Consider the following 18,561-nt stretch of genomic DNA (forward strand, 5'->3'; position numbering starts at 1 on the left):
CCACAACATTACAAGTATGTAGGCTACTCACTGAGCCACCGAGATGTTTTACTGCCTATGATTTGGCGAGCGAGAAACAGGTAATTTCAGAGATTACCCACACACCACGCTATCGACTATTATCATAACCATTATAGTGGGAATTGCCTGCCAACAATAGGATGGACAGTTACAGCAGAGTTCATTTCTCCCAGCCATCTGGAGCACGAGTGGATACATTACAAAACCAAGCCCACTAGCAGACTAGCAAGGGTACTATAAAAACAAACAAGACAGGACATTTTGAAATATGTGACCCAGCTGCAGGGCCGCCTGGGAGAAATGCGAGGCCCTGTGCGAGATTTAACGCGAGGCCCCCCCCCCCCCCCCCCCCCAAGAGGTTAAAAAAAAAAATATATATATATATATATATATATATATATATATATATTTTTTTTTTTTTTTTTCATACAGTCAACATATTCTTAAATAATAGCGCTGCCCGAGGCGGGGCATGATACAGTCAACATATAGCAAAAGAGAGAGCGAGAGAGAGCTCCCGTTCTACAGTCAATATACAGTGTACAGAGAGAGAGAGAGAGAGACACATTAGAAAGAAATTGAAATGCTATTTGGCCCTAAACAGAGAGTACACAGTGGCAGAATACCTGAGCACTGTGACTGAAGATCCTTGACTATACAGACTCAGCGAGCACAGCCTAGCCATCGAGAAAGGCCGCCATAGGCAGACTGTGTGTGTTAGAAAGAGAGAGAGAGAGAGAGAGAGCATGTGTGTTAGAGAGAGAGCATGTATGAGAGAGAGAGAGAGAGAGAGAGAGAGAGAGAGAGAGAGAGAGAGAGAGAGAGAGAGAGAGAGAGAGCATGTGTGTGTGTTAGAGAGAGAGCATGTATGAGAGATCAAAAAGGACAAAGATCAACACTTAAATCCAAAGAGAAGAGGGTCTATAGAGAAACCAAAGCAGCAAGGAGCCAATGGCCGACATCAGCTAAATAGGCTAGCGCCAGGTACTGTGACACACACAGCTTTGGCCAACGGCCCAACGCTACCCAAGCTACACAAACGACCAAGACATTCACACACAGCACATGTCGTATCTCCAAATGTTGTGAAGTAGCATATGTTTTGCCTGGAAAAAAACATCGTTATTAACAAAACATTCGGGAGGGGAAGGAAGGAAGAGTGGGGTAATGTCATGACATTTTCATTAATCTTACCTGCACGAGGAACGCAGGGCGAAAGGCCGCAACACAGGTCTCCACGTTGACGAAAGGCCTCTCGCTGGCGGGACAAAAAGAAGCTATGGCCAGAGCCTTGTCATGGTGCAGGCCCGACTACATCTTCTGTCAAAGGGCCTGCTATTCTCAAGGCTAACTGATAGCATCAAACGAACGTTCCCAGCTGACGCTAAACAGCTAACTGGCTAACAGTTAGCTCAATCAGGCACACACCGTTAGCTACTAGTAGTATTAGCTAGTCGACCAGTTTGGCTCCAGAGAGAGAGAAAGAGAGACAGGTCCACGGCGGGTATATAATCATAGGTTGACTCACCATAACGCAGTATCAACGCCGGCGCCAATGGTAAAGTTGGAAGGAGACTTTCTTGGCCCACGCCACGGTGTAATTTCTTCTTCTTCTTCTTCGAGTACTTTCCGGCAGACTGGACACCTTTCGGCGTATTGCTGCCTAACAGATTTATCTGCTCACAAGTTCTCTTCTCCTTCTTTTGAAAAGACATCCACTCGCCTCGCCTCGCTCCTCTGAATAGGTTAGCTAACGCTAGTTATCCTTTAGCTAAGCTAGCTACTAGCCGACATCATCATGGCTATGCCATGACAAGGCTCCGGCCATTTGTCCCGCTAGCGAGAGGCCTTTCGTCAACGTTCCTTGGTGACCGACCGACTGATAATGATGATAATGACCGACCTCTTTCTTCGTCTTGGCTGGCATAACTAAGCATAGTCAAAAGCTGCACGCGCGAAATAGTCAAACGCAGCTGACTCACGCGGCGCCGGCGTACTACTACACATGATGTAAGTAAAACCACTCCCTTCGTTGAAACCTGCCTGCTGCTGCAGAACCCCAGAAGCTGAGCTCCAATAGTGAGTATGTCTGCAGGACTGCAGACCCAGGAACAAGTCAGACACATTCTACAAACGTGTCTAATGTGAAATATATAAGCATATAAGCAAAACTAGATTTTAGGTCTGTGATGAAAAAGGGCCTCGCGGGAAGGGGGGCCTCGCAAAAAAAAAAAAACAAAATAATAAAAAAAAATTAATAATTTTTTTTTTTTTTTCTTGCGAGGCCCCCCTTCCCGCGAGGCCCTGTGCGACCGCACTGCTCGCACACCCCCTAAGGCGGCCCTGCCCAGCTGGGGTTTGCTCTCTACAGGTGAGACCGATGTTGCAGGTAGGCTGCAGTTGAGCTAATTAGGAGAGAGAGTTAAATCATTTTGTGTCCTGTACTGTGCAGGACAGTGCAGGACAGTCATTAAACAGTAGCAGGACAGTGCAGGACAGTGATTACAACAGTACAGGACACAAATGATCTAACTCCTACTGCTAATTAGGCTAATGGGTGACCTGCATTCTAACTTAGGGCTCCCGTGATGGCAAATGATTCAGTTCAAAATGTTATTGCCATACAGTCCAGTTGGCGGAATTAGTATAGTGTTCATGGCCGCCTAGTTATAGTTGAAAGTGGGGGTGCAAGAGATTTTTTTAAATTTAATGAACCTGTACGTGCAATTTCCTGCAATATAGAGCCTTCAATCTTGACCAATAAAGCTGCTCTTTTCACTATAAAACTCAGTTTATATTGCAGTATGATAGCCAATTACTATAATAATAATATATTAATATATATATATATACTGTATATACACTGTATATTGATTTTTCGCTCATTTATTTTTATTAAATCAATCTCCTTTCAAATAGGCCAAGTTTTTAATAAGAAAGAGAAAAAATATATATTTCCATTATTGTGTCTCTTTCTCTCCTTCTCTGCAGTCTGCAGTGCACAGTCATGACATCGATCTAAAAAAAAAAAAAAAAAAAATGGAGGCCCCTCGTCACTAAAGGCCCACGGGCCGCGGCCGTCGTTTAATCTGGCCCTGCTCGTCTGCCATATAGATAGCGTTAACGTTTGCAAACGAAGTCAATGTCATCCAGCTGACACCACATATCTAGATAACGTTAGCTAGCGGCTAGCACTAAAGCTAACGCCAACCAGAGGGAAACGTTATTATTATTTATTAGAAGATTTACAGTATGACCAGATCGCATTTCGGGACCGTGAAACACTTTTATTGTATTGCGTGGTAGAACCGTAGAAGTTCTACCACTCAATAGTAAAGACATGTCTAACATAATCCTTTTATTTGAACAACTTACTGGAAAAGCCTGCCTGCCTGCCACCAATATTATGACACACTCGGTGGGCTTTGATATTTACACTCAGCCTGCAGCGCTGTGCGCCAAGGTCTGCTGGGGATGGGAGGCACTGGATCTAACCATATGGGGCAGGGGGGGGGGGGGGGGGGTCGCAATCTTTGGAAACTTAAAAACGTGCTATTAAGTGTCATTGCGTATTATTAATTTTATTGAAATTACATAGTTATGGTTAGATTTATATATTGGGGGGGGGGGTATATCATATTTTTCATATGATCAAAAAGTGGGGGTGCAAACGCAGATGTTTGCCCCCCCAAGCTCAATAGTGGTGGAGCACCTGCTTCGACTGCTCCATTATGTAGACGTCTATGATAGTGTTGATTTGCTCTTATTTACAACACATGCAAATGATGATGAAAAGTGCAAATATACTCACTGTGGCAAACAGTGCCACTTACATAATATACTCACTATGGCATTGGGGAAATTACTCTTGGGAAACACAATTAGACAACACAGCAGGTATGGTACAAACAAGCTCCCGAGGGGTGATGCATTAGTTCTAGGGGTGACAGTGGGGCTCAGGAAGTAGAGCGGTCATCTGGTAATTGGAAGGTTCCTGGTTCGATTACGGCTCCTCCCAGCAGCGTGTCGAAGTGTCCTTGAGCAAGATACTTAACCCCTAACTCCTCCTAAAGTCTCCATCTTCAGTGGGAGGTGAACATTGTAAGGTCTGTGTCAAGGACAAAGCCAGACCGACCTGTTTAGTGTGGTTTGGGCTTCCTCTCTTGTAGGGCCCCCTGATGAACCAGGACTGACAGCAGTTGGAGTGGTTGATTAGTTCCCAGCCATGTGTGATTATTGCCCTGATGCGACTTCCCACTGCACTTCAGCTCAGAGTAGCTGGCTGCAGCGCTGCAAGTTTGACACTGGGTTCTGCTGAGTTCTACCGGCACTGGATGAGGTGCTGCATGGGCTGACGTGGCTGTCACTTCCTGCGACAACACATACAAGTTCAAGTTCACGGGGCAAGATACTTGAATGGAGTGTAGCTTCTTTGGGGTGGATTAGAGTTAAGGACATGTACAGCTTGTGGAAAGAGGCAGTGATTTAGACAAACCATGTAGCGCCTACCAGGGGGCAGCAGTAGAAAGATGGTGGCATAAGAGGTGGGTAATGAAGACGAGGGTAGGCTAAGCCTGCTGGGAATTTTGAAAATGATATATAATATATGTGTGCAGCATTATATAGGCTACTATATTGTGTGTGTGTTGTCGCTGCAGCCCCCATGGTGACAATCTGGTGATTATGGGTAGGCTCAGGTTAAATTATGTAGCCAATCACATCCTGATCACGCCGCAAAGCATAATAATTTTTTTGTAAACATCTGCATTCCGAATTTCCGCACGCCAATCGATTTGTAGCGAACACCAGTGCTCTATTTTGAGTAAATATTTTTAAAGCTAAATGGATATACAGTCTTTTTCCAAGGCAAATTATAAACAGTAATTCAGAAGCTGCTAGCAGCAGCACCAGCTACCGCACACCTGCAGCCACAGTGAGCCCTGCTTGGGCTGCCCCTGGGCATAACACCTGATCACCGGTATGTTGCTTTGTCTTGGCAAACAAGGGCTTGCTCTACGAGGGCTTGATGAGAGTCATAGTTCATCAAATCGTGGAATTTTTTTAGAGCTACTGTATGTACATTGTTTTCAAAGCATGATGAGATCCAAATTACGAAAAACTTTACCTTCATTGCCTGTCGGCACTGCAACTTGTGAACGGTCTTTCTCAGCAATTAGGTGCATCCAAAACTGGCTAAGAACAACAATGCGCCAGGAGAGACAGTCAACTCTGAGTCTGCTTCACATTGAAAGTGATCTCACAGACAAACTTAAAGCAGAAAAGTGCATTGATGCCAAGACGAAATGTTGCATATTGCTGCATTAAGGTAGACAAGGGTTAATCATATTGGATGCCTTAATTTGAACACTTAATTTGCACTCTATATTAAAAGAGTGGGGCTCGCTGTAGTAGCCTAGTGGGTGTGTGTATTGTATGAATTCACAACCATGGACAGCACCATTTGCAGGTGCACGCAGCGTGCGCAAGAAAAAAGGAAGAAATGTGCACGCCTGCGTGACTCCCAGCTATAGCCTCTAATGTTCGGCTCACCCGCCGCCTATGGATGGTGGTGACCTACCAGTCCAAAATTATGTTTTCCCTCAACTCAGTGGTACATTTGGTTGAATACAAATTCCTACAATAATGTCACCTCATAATGTATGCAATAATATCACCTAATACTGTATGCAATAATGTCACCTCATACTGTATGCTGAGAGCTATGTCCTCACGCTCCATATCACCTGATGCTTTGCGACACAGCAGCACTCTCCCAGTGGTCCGCCCACCCTCTGATATACTGCATCGGCATCTCCTTGGCCCTCGCTCTCTAAATACTCATGACATTTACAGTGGGTAGTATCAGGGACAGCTCCTTGAGATTTCTGCTTGTGTGCTTCCATTCTTGCAGGGGTGACTTTCATGTTTGTTGAGTCTAGATTTAAAACGTGACTACGCTGAACTTCCTGGTGTAGGACTCCTTTGTCTTAGTCTGATGTATTGGCCTCTCCCTTTCTCGCCGGTTTGATTTATTAGTGATTGATGGAATTACAAGTAGCCTAATGGCAAATTAATGACGAATTCGGCGACATCTACCTTAGCTGACTGCAATAGACTGCTGACTGTTTGACTGCAATTTCTTTTTTGAGTGTCCAATTCTACACACATTCTAAGTCCATGGTCCATATTCACAAATGACAAGCTTTCATGGTGACTGAACCCAGAACAGAACTCCCACTCTGTAAAGCCCTGAACTAGACTTCCATAATTAATCTGTTAAGTAAATGATCTGCCAATGGTTAATAGTTCTACCTATCTAGTGACAAATTACCTTGTTGCAGAGCCCCCTTTACAAAGCCACTGCACTTGGGTATGGTCTGTGATAAAGTAGTACATTCTTGAGTGCTACCTAGCTTCTAAATGGCCCAGCTTGGTCGAGTGCATCATGCGCGAGTCGGGAACAAACAAACAAGATGAAGTGCTCTCTCAAAGTCAGTGGAAAGGACGGCCACACTGGCTCCCAACAAACAATGATAGATGAGCAATACATGATGGTGTGGGCTGAGAGAGGGGGGAGTATTCAATTAGTACAAGGAGAAATGGCAATTTAACGGAGGGAGAGAGAGAACCTGGCAGGCATTAAGAGATGCCAAATTGAAAACGCATTCATCTCAGGTCCCTGACAATCTCATTCCCTGCCCCAAATTGGTGACAAATTTATGATTTTCCATAATTGTTAATTTTTTGACATGCCATATTTCACTCTTGAAAACAGGTGAGGGAGGCGGAAAAAAGTTTGATGGATCTTTTGAAATAGTTTGAAATGATCTCATGTCAAAAACTTGTGAATCCGGTGAAAAGCGAGTGCTGGTCCAGCCACCTTACTTTCAACTCGCCCCACAACTTTCGCCACTCCTCGCCCGGGGTTTGTGACAGATCGGAGGCTGTATGCCAAGCCATTGTGAAGAGTTACACCTTCAAAAGCACTCAGAGCCAGACTCATGAATATTTATATGCTGATTAGGTGCCCTGATTTATCAGTATGCGACAAAAGAGAATGATGGGTCTTGAAGAGGTTGGGTCACACACTCTAAGAGGTATGGCTCTGTGAAATTCAGTGCCGGCCTGACACACCATATAATGAGCCATCAATTTATATATGGTATAGGGTCAGGGTTTTAGGCGCTGGCTGCAGAAAAGTCACATGTGGCTTTAATTAAGTCTGCAGCTATGCACCCTTAGCTCCTAAAGGCCACAAGTCAAATAAACATGGTATTTATACTTACAGCCCTTACATTCTTTACTTTAAGTGTATATTGTCACGTACCAGTCATATTAAGAAGAGTTATCAGGCTTTATTGACTGAGGGCGTTGGGGACAGGCCTAAGCTCTTATAAGCTCTCCTCCTCTATCTGCGTTGGGAATGGCTGGGTGGATGACGATACCATCAAGATGGCAGCCTGCAGTCGGCATGCCAAGAAGAAGAACGCACAGCTTCCTGTGAAGATTAAACCTCGCTACAGACTGTCTTCCCCTTTAGTGTCTGTTTAACCTTAACTGTCGTTACAGTATAGTCGTTTGTAATTTATGCTTATTTTACCACATCTGAACAGTGATATGATTTCCCTTCAGCACACTACTGCTTGGGCTAATCGGTGGGGATTGATGCCCCTTTAGTCGGGATGCAAGTCCACGGCCTTCTTGAGATCATCCAGAGGTACAATGAGAATACACTGGCTGTAAAGGTAGGCCTGATCCATAGTCTTTATGGCCCGTCAAAAGAGCCCAAATAAAAATATGGGTCTGTACAGTAGCTTCCCCCTAGAGCTAAGCTACAATATGGCCACCGGTGATGTGTTCTGGGACATTGAATCCTTGTGTTGTGTTCATTACAACTCAATGCAATTATAAGGTAGCAGTCCCTATAAGACAAGGTATTGCTATTTTTTTCATAATTTTTCATAATTTCATGGTGCTGTAATTAACACAACACAAGGATTTATCACTGGTGGTGGCCATAGTCAAACTCATTTACTCTCAATAACTGTCAAAGTAAATGAATGTGTGCAAAACTGTTTACAGTTTTTGGATGTGTGAGATTATGTGTAAAACAAATCAGCATCGTCTCTTTTTGGTACACAGATCTTGTTGTTTGGATGGAACAGACTCAGCAGAAACGTTAATGTCTCTCTTCTCAGCCTCATTACACGGTGAGAAAAAGTTTAGCTCAGCCCAACTTCAATCTGAAGCTGTGCTTGTCCAATCACGCCAGGATCTGTTGCTTTGCACACTATATGGAGTGTTGTGTGTATCGGCCATGCGTCTGTCGTTTTTATGTTGCCAATTTCCATTGAAAATGACAACAGCTGTTGCTTTGTCACTGGTAATCTGAGCGCACCATTAGACAGTAGGGTTGCTATTATATTCACAACTATTCCTGTTGCTTTGTCACCGGTAATCTGAACGCACCATTAGACAGAAGGATTGCTATTGTAGTCACAACTATCCATAGCCTATGTGTTATTTTAAACTGCCTCCATGTGTAATCAGTGAAAGTCGAACCGCAGCTTGCAAGCCCAATGCAGCTCTTTGATGGCTGCTTTGCGGCTCTTTAATTTTCAGGTTTTTCCAATTGTTTTTAAATGGGTTTAGATTTAGTCCAAGACATTTTCCAGTAGTGCATTAAAACATAACTTCCAACAATCTGACACCCTCTCTCCTCACCTTTCTGAACTACCAATTAGAATTGGTTGCGGTTGGGACTTCCGGTTAAGCATGGATTTGTACAGAAGTACTGTATTTGTAAATCTGGTATGTCATAAATGTATAGATGTAGCAGTACTGTATCTGTATGTCATATATGTTATGATTGAAAACAGGGGACCGTGATGTAAACAAGAGGAAAGTCTTTCTCTGGTCTGCATCCCCTTAACAATTGTGTGTATTGAGCTGTACTGTATTGTACCCATTCTGCAATCTGTTTATACAATTTTCAATCAATCAATCAATGGAGACGGGATAGACAGAAGAAAGTGGCTCCCGCATAATTTGCAAACTATCTATCTATTTATTTGACAAGTGACCTGCAATTCACAGTTTAAACTTTAAGGCTAAAAGACGAATACTACACTATGTTTCATAACATGACGGGAAGAGCAAATAAAACCGATAAAACATTGAATGCACCTTCTACTAGCCTCCCAGCTACTGCACTTGCTAGCGCGGCTAAAGGCATGATGGCTTCCCCAGCCAAAGCTAGCACAGCGTTACCCAGCGATTTGGAGAACCTCCACGCTGCCCTACTCACCGATATGACGGCAGTGGTCACCTCGCTGCTGGAGTCAGCTCTTGCACCGGTGAACGTATCCCTGGCTGGATGCAATAAAATCCATGTTGGATATGCATGGACAATGGCTCACCTCTGTCGAAACTGGTTTATCACACTACAGTGACAGAATCGTCGAACTAGAGGGCGCCTATACTCAACTCAAAGCGGAGAACGCTCTGCTAGCTAACAAGGTGGATGATCTTGAAAACCACTCGCACAGAGCCAACTTGAGAGTGATCGGCATCCCAGAGAAAATGGAAGGCTTGGTTGACTATAATGGGCTTCAAACCAAGATCCTCCGCCGTCGCCTAAGAGGCTGAACAGAGGACCCTAATATGGGGCCGGTTTTCGTAAACATTGTCAGCTAGCCCCCATAGCACTAACAGACAAGTGGTGCTCGCAAGCAAACATTACTCACCCAACCTGGAACCCACCACTTCTCACAACAGTCGGTGCGTCCTACAGTCCAGCTGTGTTGCTGGCGGGTCTTACCCCATCCAGCCGCAGCAAGGAGGATTGTAGTTGGGAAGCATGTCAGCGGCGTGAACCCCTAATACGAAAAAACCGGTGGAGGTGTAGAATGATCATCATCTTCCAGACACTCCAGTAACGAAGACAATATCGCCGTATTTTCTCGAAAATAGTGAGAGAGAAAATAAAGATATGATGTCAACGTCTCTTGTTTTCCAACTTTCTTCTACTAACAACCTCGTCAAGTGGGGATCTACCGAAGGCACTTCCTTGTGGTGAAAGCGAAGAAGGAGGCGAGTATGTGGCCACACACCTGCTTATGAAGGTAAGCTGATAGGGGTGTGGTCAGACGAATGTTGGGATGTAAAGGTACATTGTGGAATTTTTTATTCAGTGCGCGTGCACGAGCGAGGTATAGTGCAGTAGTGACGCCGAGCGAGATCCATTACGAAACAGAACATTATCTCTGACCCGGATGGTAGATCTATAATAGTAGCAGGCACTCTATTCCAAACCCTAGTGCTCTTAGTCAATATTTACGCTCCCAACTGGGATGATGTTGGTTTTATGAACAAGATCCTCTCCTCCCTCCCAAATTTAAACACACACCAACTTATTTTGGGGGGAGATTTGAACTGTGTCATGGACCCAGTTTTGGATCGCTCTTCTCTAAGACCCTCAACACTCTCTAAAATGTCCAGGTCCTTATCAGCCTTTATGAGGTAAAATGGATGTGTAGACCCATGGAGATCTGCTAACCCACTATTAAAATCATTCTCTTTTTTCCCCCACATGTACACCACTCTTATACCAGAATAGATTATTTTTTTATTGATAAAGCCCTGTTAAACTCTGTCCGCTCAGTTGACTATTTAGCCATTGTGATATCGGATCATGCGCCTATACAAATGGACATCTCCTTTACTCTGAATAGAAAGGATCGCCCTCCCTGGAGATTCGATACCTTGCTACTTTCCGACAAGGGATTTTGCAACAAAATTCAAAGTAAATTGATAACTTCATACTCACCAATAGATCTGATTCAATGTGGGAGACTTTAACTGAACCAACACTCCCAACCAATCCCATCTTGAGAATGATCTAAAAAACTGACAAATGAATCCAAGCTTTGGTCCCTGCGGACAACAGCAACCCCACCCAGGCATCCACTGAGATGGGTAAATCAAAGCTCCCGGCTTACCTCGGCGTACAGCTGACCTCACACTTGTGGCCACCATTTTGTGCTCCACTCTTGTCTGCCGAGCCTTTTGAGTGGCAGGCGAGATTAAGCACCTTTTGAACTCCATCTAGTTATTAGAGGAGCGGTGTAAATTGAAGCAGTGTTATTTCATACGGCCCTGCTGAGTCAGTAGGAAGGTAGGGGCAGGGGGTGGCTCTCTGCTGAATGAATAAAGAGCTTTTCAGAGGGAAAGGTGTCGAGCCAGATCTCAAATGCAGTATACAATTATAATGAGACTAGTAAAGGAAGAGGAAATTAGATTAAATATGTTTTTGATCAGCAATACTATTTTCATTTAATCTCTGATATAAAAGGAGTATGACCTGGGAAATGTATTCTTCTGGGAAATTGCAGGAAAAAAAGGCCAGATCAACTAATTGCTTTCCTCCATCCACCAATTTAATCACATGTGAGATCTTGCAGGTTATGCAGAGTGGAAGAGGACTGGTTTCAACATGATTCCTGATATTACCTATGCATTCTGAATGCAAATCTGCCTCTGACGAATGCCATAATCTATTGTTTTTGTATACCTAGAATACTTGTTTAACGTTACGTACTGTAAGTGGCCTGGTTTCAGGCTACTGTATGAAGATTATAGCAAGCTTTACTTGCATATTTTTAATGATGTTCTTTTAATGCTCTACGGGGAATGACAGTTTGTGAGAAAGTTCTTTGATTATGGAAAAATTCAATCATTACAACTGCCTTTCCTATCAGTATTTTGTCAGCAGTTTTTTTTATCCATCCACTTATTAAAGGTACTGTTATAATAGGATACTTCCTATCAAATTAACTGACATTGAAGTAAGATTAATTGTACCCAGAACACATTTCCTTCTTCCTTATATATTTTTTGTGGGTTACTGAGCAAGTCAAGATTGGGAGTCTTGCTCAAGGACACAATAATTGGTGGTTGTTATGGGAGGGCAGAATGATACTAATTACCTCCCTTGTCCAGATTGTCTCAGCTGGTCCAGGGAATCAAGCCAGTGACCATTCAGCCATGAGCTTGTCTCCTTAACCTTCAGGCTATTACTACCCCCTATAGTGCCTGTGATCTGCTTTCTATATATATACACATTTCTTTTTAGATTATCATTATTATTATTTCTTACTGTTTTTTAAGTGTTACTTTATTTACAGAAGGGGTGTGGGTGGGGGGATAGAACATCTAAATAATCCAGAATTGAGATTCTACCTTTTGAGATTATGAAGAAGAAAGCCGAAGGCCGGACCAGCACTCTCAAATTAAAAAATTTGTTTTTAATGGCAGCCTATAGTACAGACATGTTTCGGAACAGGTGTTCCATCTTCAGTGTAATAGGCTATGATAGCTTGTAAAAATGGGAGCTATATACCATGTGGGCAGGAAGTGACATCATAGAGGTGAGCTTGGGAATGCTAGTCAACTTTGACCTCCAGTGTAAGGACTTGATAATGTAGCATGTTGAAAACAAATATATACCAGATATACCCACTTCAGTGTAATAGGCTATGATAGCTTGTAAAAATGGGAGCTATATACCATGTGGGCAGGAAGTGACATCATAGAGGTGAGCTTGGGAATGCTAGTCAACTTTGACCTCCAGTGTAAGGACTTGATAATGTAGCATGTTGAAAACAAATATATACCAGATATACCCAGTGTCAGATACTGAGAGCGCGGTCTACCTTGACCTTTTGAGATTAAAAATCTATAAAATTCCAATAATTTAAAAAAAATTTATATAGATTCAACTTTCTCATGATCTTGGATCTATAAATCAGTATCTCTCTACAGTAGATTGCCAAGATAACAGAACGTGTCACGTAATATATGCTTTATAAGATTAATAGCAATCTATCGAATTGCCTAGATGATCCTGATTAATCGAGAATTAAATTGTGAGATTCACAAATCTCTACTTTCCAGCAGCGTTAATTTTGGCGGCTATTTTCATTTTAGTTTTAGTCTAAGTCATGTGTCAAGTGCTCCTTTTTCGTTTTCATCATATTTAGTCATTTTCATTTATTTTTCGTTTAGTCAGTTTTAGTCAACTAAATGTTTTCGTCTAGATTTAGTCGACGAAAACGGATGACATTTTTGTCTATTTTTAGTCAATGGAAAAAAACTTGTCAGAAATAGTCAACATGGAACATATTCTGATTTAAATTGCGTATTTATTTTTTAACCTAGGGGAATCTGAGTCGGCGGCACAAGTAATACACAGGAAGGGTGCACTCACTGTCGATCTGTGAATGGAGAAATAAGTTAATAAGACAGTCACATTATCTCTTGCCTTGCTCACCTGGCAGCGATTTATTTGAATGATAAATATTAAATAACACTCAGTAACAGCAGCCAGCACAGTGTAACAACACTAACAGGATAGGATACTGTCTGTTGTAAACAAACACACAGTACAGTAGTAGATAATAGTAGTGTGTATAGTACACACAGTAGCAATCTGATTGCAATCTGCTTGCATAAACATATAAAATGATAAATCACATTTTGAGGTTGGTGTGTAAAGTGCCAATATTATCATCTTACAGCGAAGATGAGAACACAACACAATATTATCATCTTACAGCGAAGATGAGAACACAACACAATATTATCATCTTGCGGCGAAGATGAGAACACAACACAATATTATCATCTTACAGCGAAGATGAGAACACAACACAATATTATCATCTTACAGCGAAGATGAGAACACAACACAATATTATCATCTTGCGGCGAAGATGAGAACACAACACTATATTATCATCTTGCGGCGAAGATGAGAACACAACATAATATTATCATCTTACAGCGAAGATGAGAACACAACACAATATTATCATCTTGCGGCGAAGATGAGAACACAACACAATATTATTATCTTACAGCGAAGATGAGAACACAACACAATATTATCATCTTACAGCGAAGATGGCTCAACAGGTGTGTGTTTTAAATTTAAAAAATTAATCACTCACCCCATCCTATTTGTAGAGGAATGACATCCTTCTCTTTTTCATGTTGGCAAAACAGTCAATAACTGTTATGGTTTGTAACCGACCCCAATCGCACAACACAAGACAGGTATGATGGTTTGCCAAGAAACAGATATTTATTGAACAACAGGGAAAAACAGGGAAAAGGGCACTGTCCCTTTAAGGGAGAATCACAAATACAGGAATATAATATGAGGGGAAGGAAAGGTGCCTTTAAGAGGCGGGCAGGTTAAGGGAACGCCTTGGGACAGAGGAACTAGAGACTAGGTAAACCAGGGACAAGGAGAACTAGGGAGAGAGGACTAGGGACTAGGAGAGCTAGGGATAGAGGACTAGGGACTAGGAGAACAAGGGAACAGAGGGGACTGAGGACTAGGAGAACTAGGGATAGAGGACTAGGGACTAGGAGAACTAGGGAACAGAGGGGACTGAGGACTAGGAGAACTAGGGATAGAGGACTAGGGACTAGGAGAACTAGGGAACAGAGGGGACTGAGGACTAGGAGAACTAGGGAACAGAGGGGACTGAGGACTAGGAGAACTAGGGATAGAGGACTAGGGACTAGGAGAACTAGGGAACAGAGGGGACTGAGGACTAGGAACTAGGTGGAACTAGAAAGGGAGAAACTGGGAACAGAGAACCGCGGAGGCGGCTGGGGACAGGGAGGAACTGGGGACTGGTGGGAAAACATCTGGGCCGCTCTGCAGAACAGAGGAGATAGTTAATGCACAAAGGGAAAAAAACAGAGCAGGTGCAGAACAGTCCAAATAACAAAGTGAACAAAGTAATAATATCTTCGTGTGACAAACACACAGGGGGAGATGTAAAGTCCAAAAATACTATTCTAAGTGAGAACCAAAAACAGAGGCAATACGCTGGGGAACAGCAGCGGGACGAGGGCAAGGGGCATTACGCTGAGTGAGTGACATCACAATCAAAACTCACCCAGGCGTATGCGTAAAGGTACAGGGACAGAGTGGTGCAGGAACAGGCAGCGGGGCGAGAGCGTCGCCACCGGGGCGCCGGCTGTCCGAGCCGAGGACAGAGTGGTGCTGGAACAGGCGGCGGTGGCGAGGGTATCGCCACCGGGGAGCCGGCAGTCCGAGCCGAGGACAGAGTGGTGCTGGAACAGGCGGCGGTGGCGAAGGTGTCGTCACCGGGTAGCCGACTGTCGGAGCCGAGGACAGAGTGGTGCGCCACTGCTTGAGTGCGCACCGGAACCGAGAGACGCGTCGGGGTGCGTCTGCGAGGAGGAGTGTGCCAAGCACGAAGGTCTAGAAGATGCGCGTTGCGCGCTGGTCTGGAGAGCGTGCCAAGCTCGAGGGTTCTTGGAAGATGCGCGTTGCGCGCTGGTCTGGAGAGCGTGCCAAGCTCGAGCGTCCTTGGAAGATGCGCGTTGCGCGCTGGTCTGGGGAGCGTGCCAAGCTCGAGGGTTCTTGGAAGATGCGCGTTGCGCGCTGGTCTGGAGAGCGTGCCAAGCTCGAGCGTCCTTGGAAGATGCGCGTTGCGCGCTGGTCTGGAGAGCGTGCCAAGCTCGAGCGTCCTTGGAAGATGCGCGTTGCGCGCTGAGGACTGGAGAGCGTCTGCGCTGGTCTGGATGTGCGTCAGGACGAACAGCTGCGCGGGGGTCTGCAGTGGAACACTGGGGTGCCTCCCGTGGAAGTACAGGGAGCGCAGACCAGTCTCCCCCACAGGCAACGGCGACAGCTGGCGAAGGCTGGAGCAAACATCTCGACGCCGGAGAATGGAACAGCATAGGCAGACAGAGGATCTCCCGAAAGAGTCTAGATGTTTAGAGAATATGACTCGGCAAGTATACAACACGACCCCACGCCGAAACGAGGGGAAGAGCCCTGGTATTTAAAGCCCACAGGGGAACTAATTAGCCTGCCACCACAGGTGCGAGAGGTAATTGATAATAGTCCAGGTGTGGCCACTGAGAGAAAACGAGAGTAAAGAACGAGAGGGTGGGGGCTAGAGAGAGTGAGTGAGAAGGGAATTTCTAACAGTAGGCTTTAAAGAAACAGAGAAAAGGTGGTGAGCAGCGGGCAAAACCTCACAATAACTCTGTTTTAAAACACTCCGCGGGCCTTTAGTTCATGCAGCACAGACGCTTCCTTCAACATTTTGGTCATAATGTGAGTCTCTCTTGTCCACAGCTATTGCATAGATAGGTTTTGATAAGTTTCAGACAGGAGAATGACCTTTCAGCTGATGTACTTGTCACAGGAGTTCTAAATACTACCTCTTTCTGTATAAAAAAATGCACCTTTAAAAAATATAGCTTCGTATCTTTTCAATGTAATGTAAATTATAACAGTAACCTCACAAAGATACGAATTAATAAAGTAACTAATAGTAGTAACTTAAAGTGTAATATGTGTTAATACTTAATTAATGCCACACAACGTTACGTATGCCTTTGTTAATCATAACGTTGATGCAATAGCGTATAGCATAGTGTTTGTTGGCTGTAAGTTACGGACATTGAGAATAACAGCAGCACTACTGCACACATTGAAATTGCGATTCTAATCGATTCTAACATTTTCAAATCGATGCAGTTGAATTGTCACCTTAGGTTACTGTTAACACAATGGCGCCCGGCCACGGAGATGTCAGTGTTTCGAATCCAACGGTTGAGGACCAACCACGGACATGTCCGTGGCAAGGTTGTTTTGGCTTTTATTCCATTGTAATAACCTACTCGATGTCACCGAGCAGCACTGCAGAAGTACCCTACTCTTTGAATTAGAAAAAGTGCATTACCGGCCAGATCCTCTTAGGGGCGCTATCTCGATAATGCAGTGTTCCCTGTGGCAGAAGTTGTATTCTTTTTTCTGGATCTCCAATGTAGTTTTCTGCTAACATGAAGCAATGCCTATAGCCTGTTACACGGAATACGTTTTGGGACGCGGATTTCAGTGTGCAGTAAAAGAATATATCGATATCGATCTACCAGATGGCGATCGATAACTGGGAAATCCTTTGGGGGATCTAACCAGCCCACGGTAAGATCTTTTTCACGTAAATTACATGCTGATCAGACCTTGTTATGATAGCCATCCACCCGATCATCGAATGTGGCTACTGAGGCTAACGCGGTTATTGGTAATCAATATTCAGAAACAAGGTCCCCCGCGCCCCCCCCCCCCCCCTTTCATGCATTCATGGTGGACCATCATATCGATCATATGTAGTTTGATTTTTAACTCTAGCTTCTGTATAGCCGAAATGCCATTGGATTTAACGTTACTAGCTTAGCGGCCTGTATCTCGCCTTCCAGGAAATATACTAGCCGAAATCCCTTATATTCAAGATGCTATAAAATGAGAAACATTCTATGAAAACATTATTTCTTTAAGCCATTTTGAAGGGACGGTTTATGGTCTCAATTGACAATGAGAATGGACAGATAGCAATACTATAAAGTATAGATTTAGCTCTACAAACAGCCCCACGGACTATGCAAGTTTGTTTAGAAATGCTGGCCGTCTAGAGTGATTTTAGACGGATCCAAATGGCCCCGAAAGTGTTAATCAATCTGTTGGTCATTAATTGTGTCTGTCTGGCTCACATAGTCACAGTACGTTAGCTACTGTAGGTGTCACGTGGCTAGCATTAGCAACCATCAGGGGGCTAGCTAGCTAGTAGCTACTAGCTAGCAACAGACGGGCTAATCCACCACAAATGGCTCCAAGATATACTAGTCCATACAAATTCACTCAGTCATATGGTGCTAATGCATTTTTACATTTACCTGGATTTCCTTGTGGAATGTCTTCAGATGTCGTTTGAGATTACTGGTGTTTTTTCCCTTAATGAGACTGTTTGTCCCTTTTCTTCCACATACGGAACCGCTGTCTGTATGCCTCAGGTACAAGTTCGTACACCTTAAGCACTGCCGACTTCACCCGTACATAAACTTTACAGTCCGCGGGACTCAATGCAGAGTATGCTTCCTGGGCTCTACCAGTGAGAACACACTGCAACATCATACAACTATCCTCACTACTCCAGTGCCTTGCATCTGCCAAATGTTCAAACAATGAAAAAAAAACATCGGGGTCCTTCTCATTAAACTGAGGAAGCAAACGCAGTTCACGTAAAACGTCAAATTTACCCCCCTGAGACGGATCCCCAGTACCATCAGTAACATCGGAACCGAGCCACTTTCCCTCCCCGACCAAATCTAGCTTTCTATTCTGCACCTCTACTTTGGCAAGCTCAGTCCTTTGCTTAAGTTCCTCCAAAGCCAACTCCTGTCTGTGCTTACCAAGCTGCACCTCTGCCTGCAGTAGCAGAAGTTCCTTCTGCTGCTCAAAACTGAGAGGTGGTCCCCCAGCTGGCTTGAGAACACCTTTATCCACCAACTCTGCCTTTAAAGTGGTTTTGACTGCCACTTTTGACAGTCTAACAGGTATCTCAATATCATACTTCTCAGCAATCGCCAACAACTGCTTCTTAGTACACTGATCAATCAGTTCTACTGACGGTGACTGGTCAACTTCCT

The sequence above is a fragment of the Notolepis coatsorum genome (assembly GCF_963971535.1).
Source record: "Notolepis coatsorum genome assembly, chromosome: 19".
Classification (NCBI taxonomy): Eukaryota; Metazoa; Chordata; class Actinopteri; order Aulopiformes; family Paralepididae; genus Notolepis; species Notolepis coatsorum.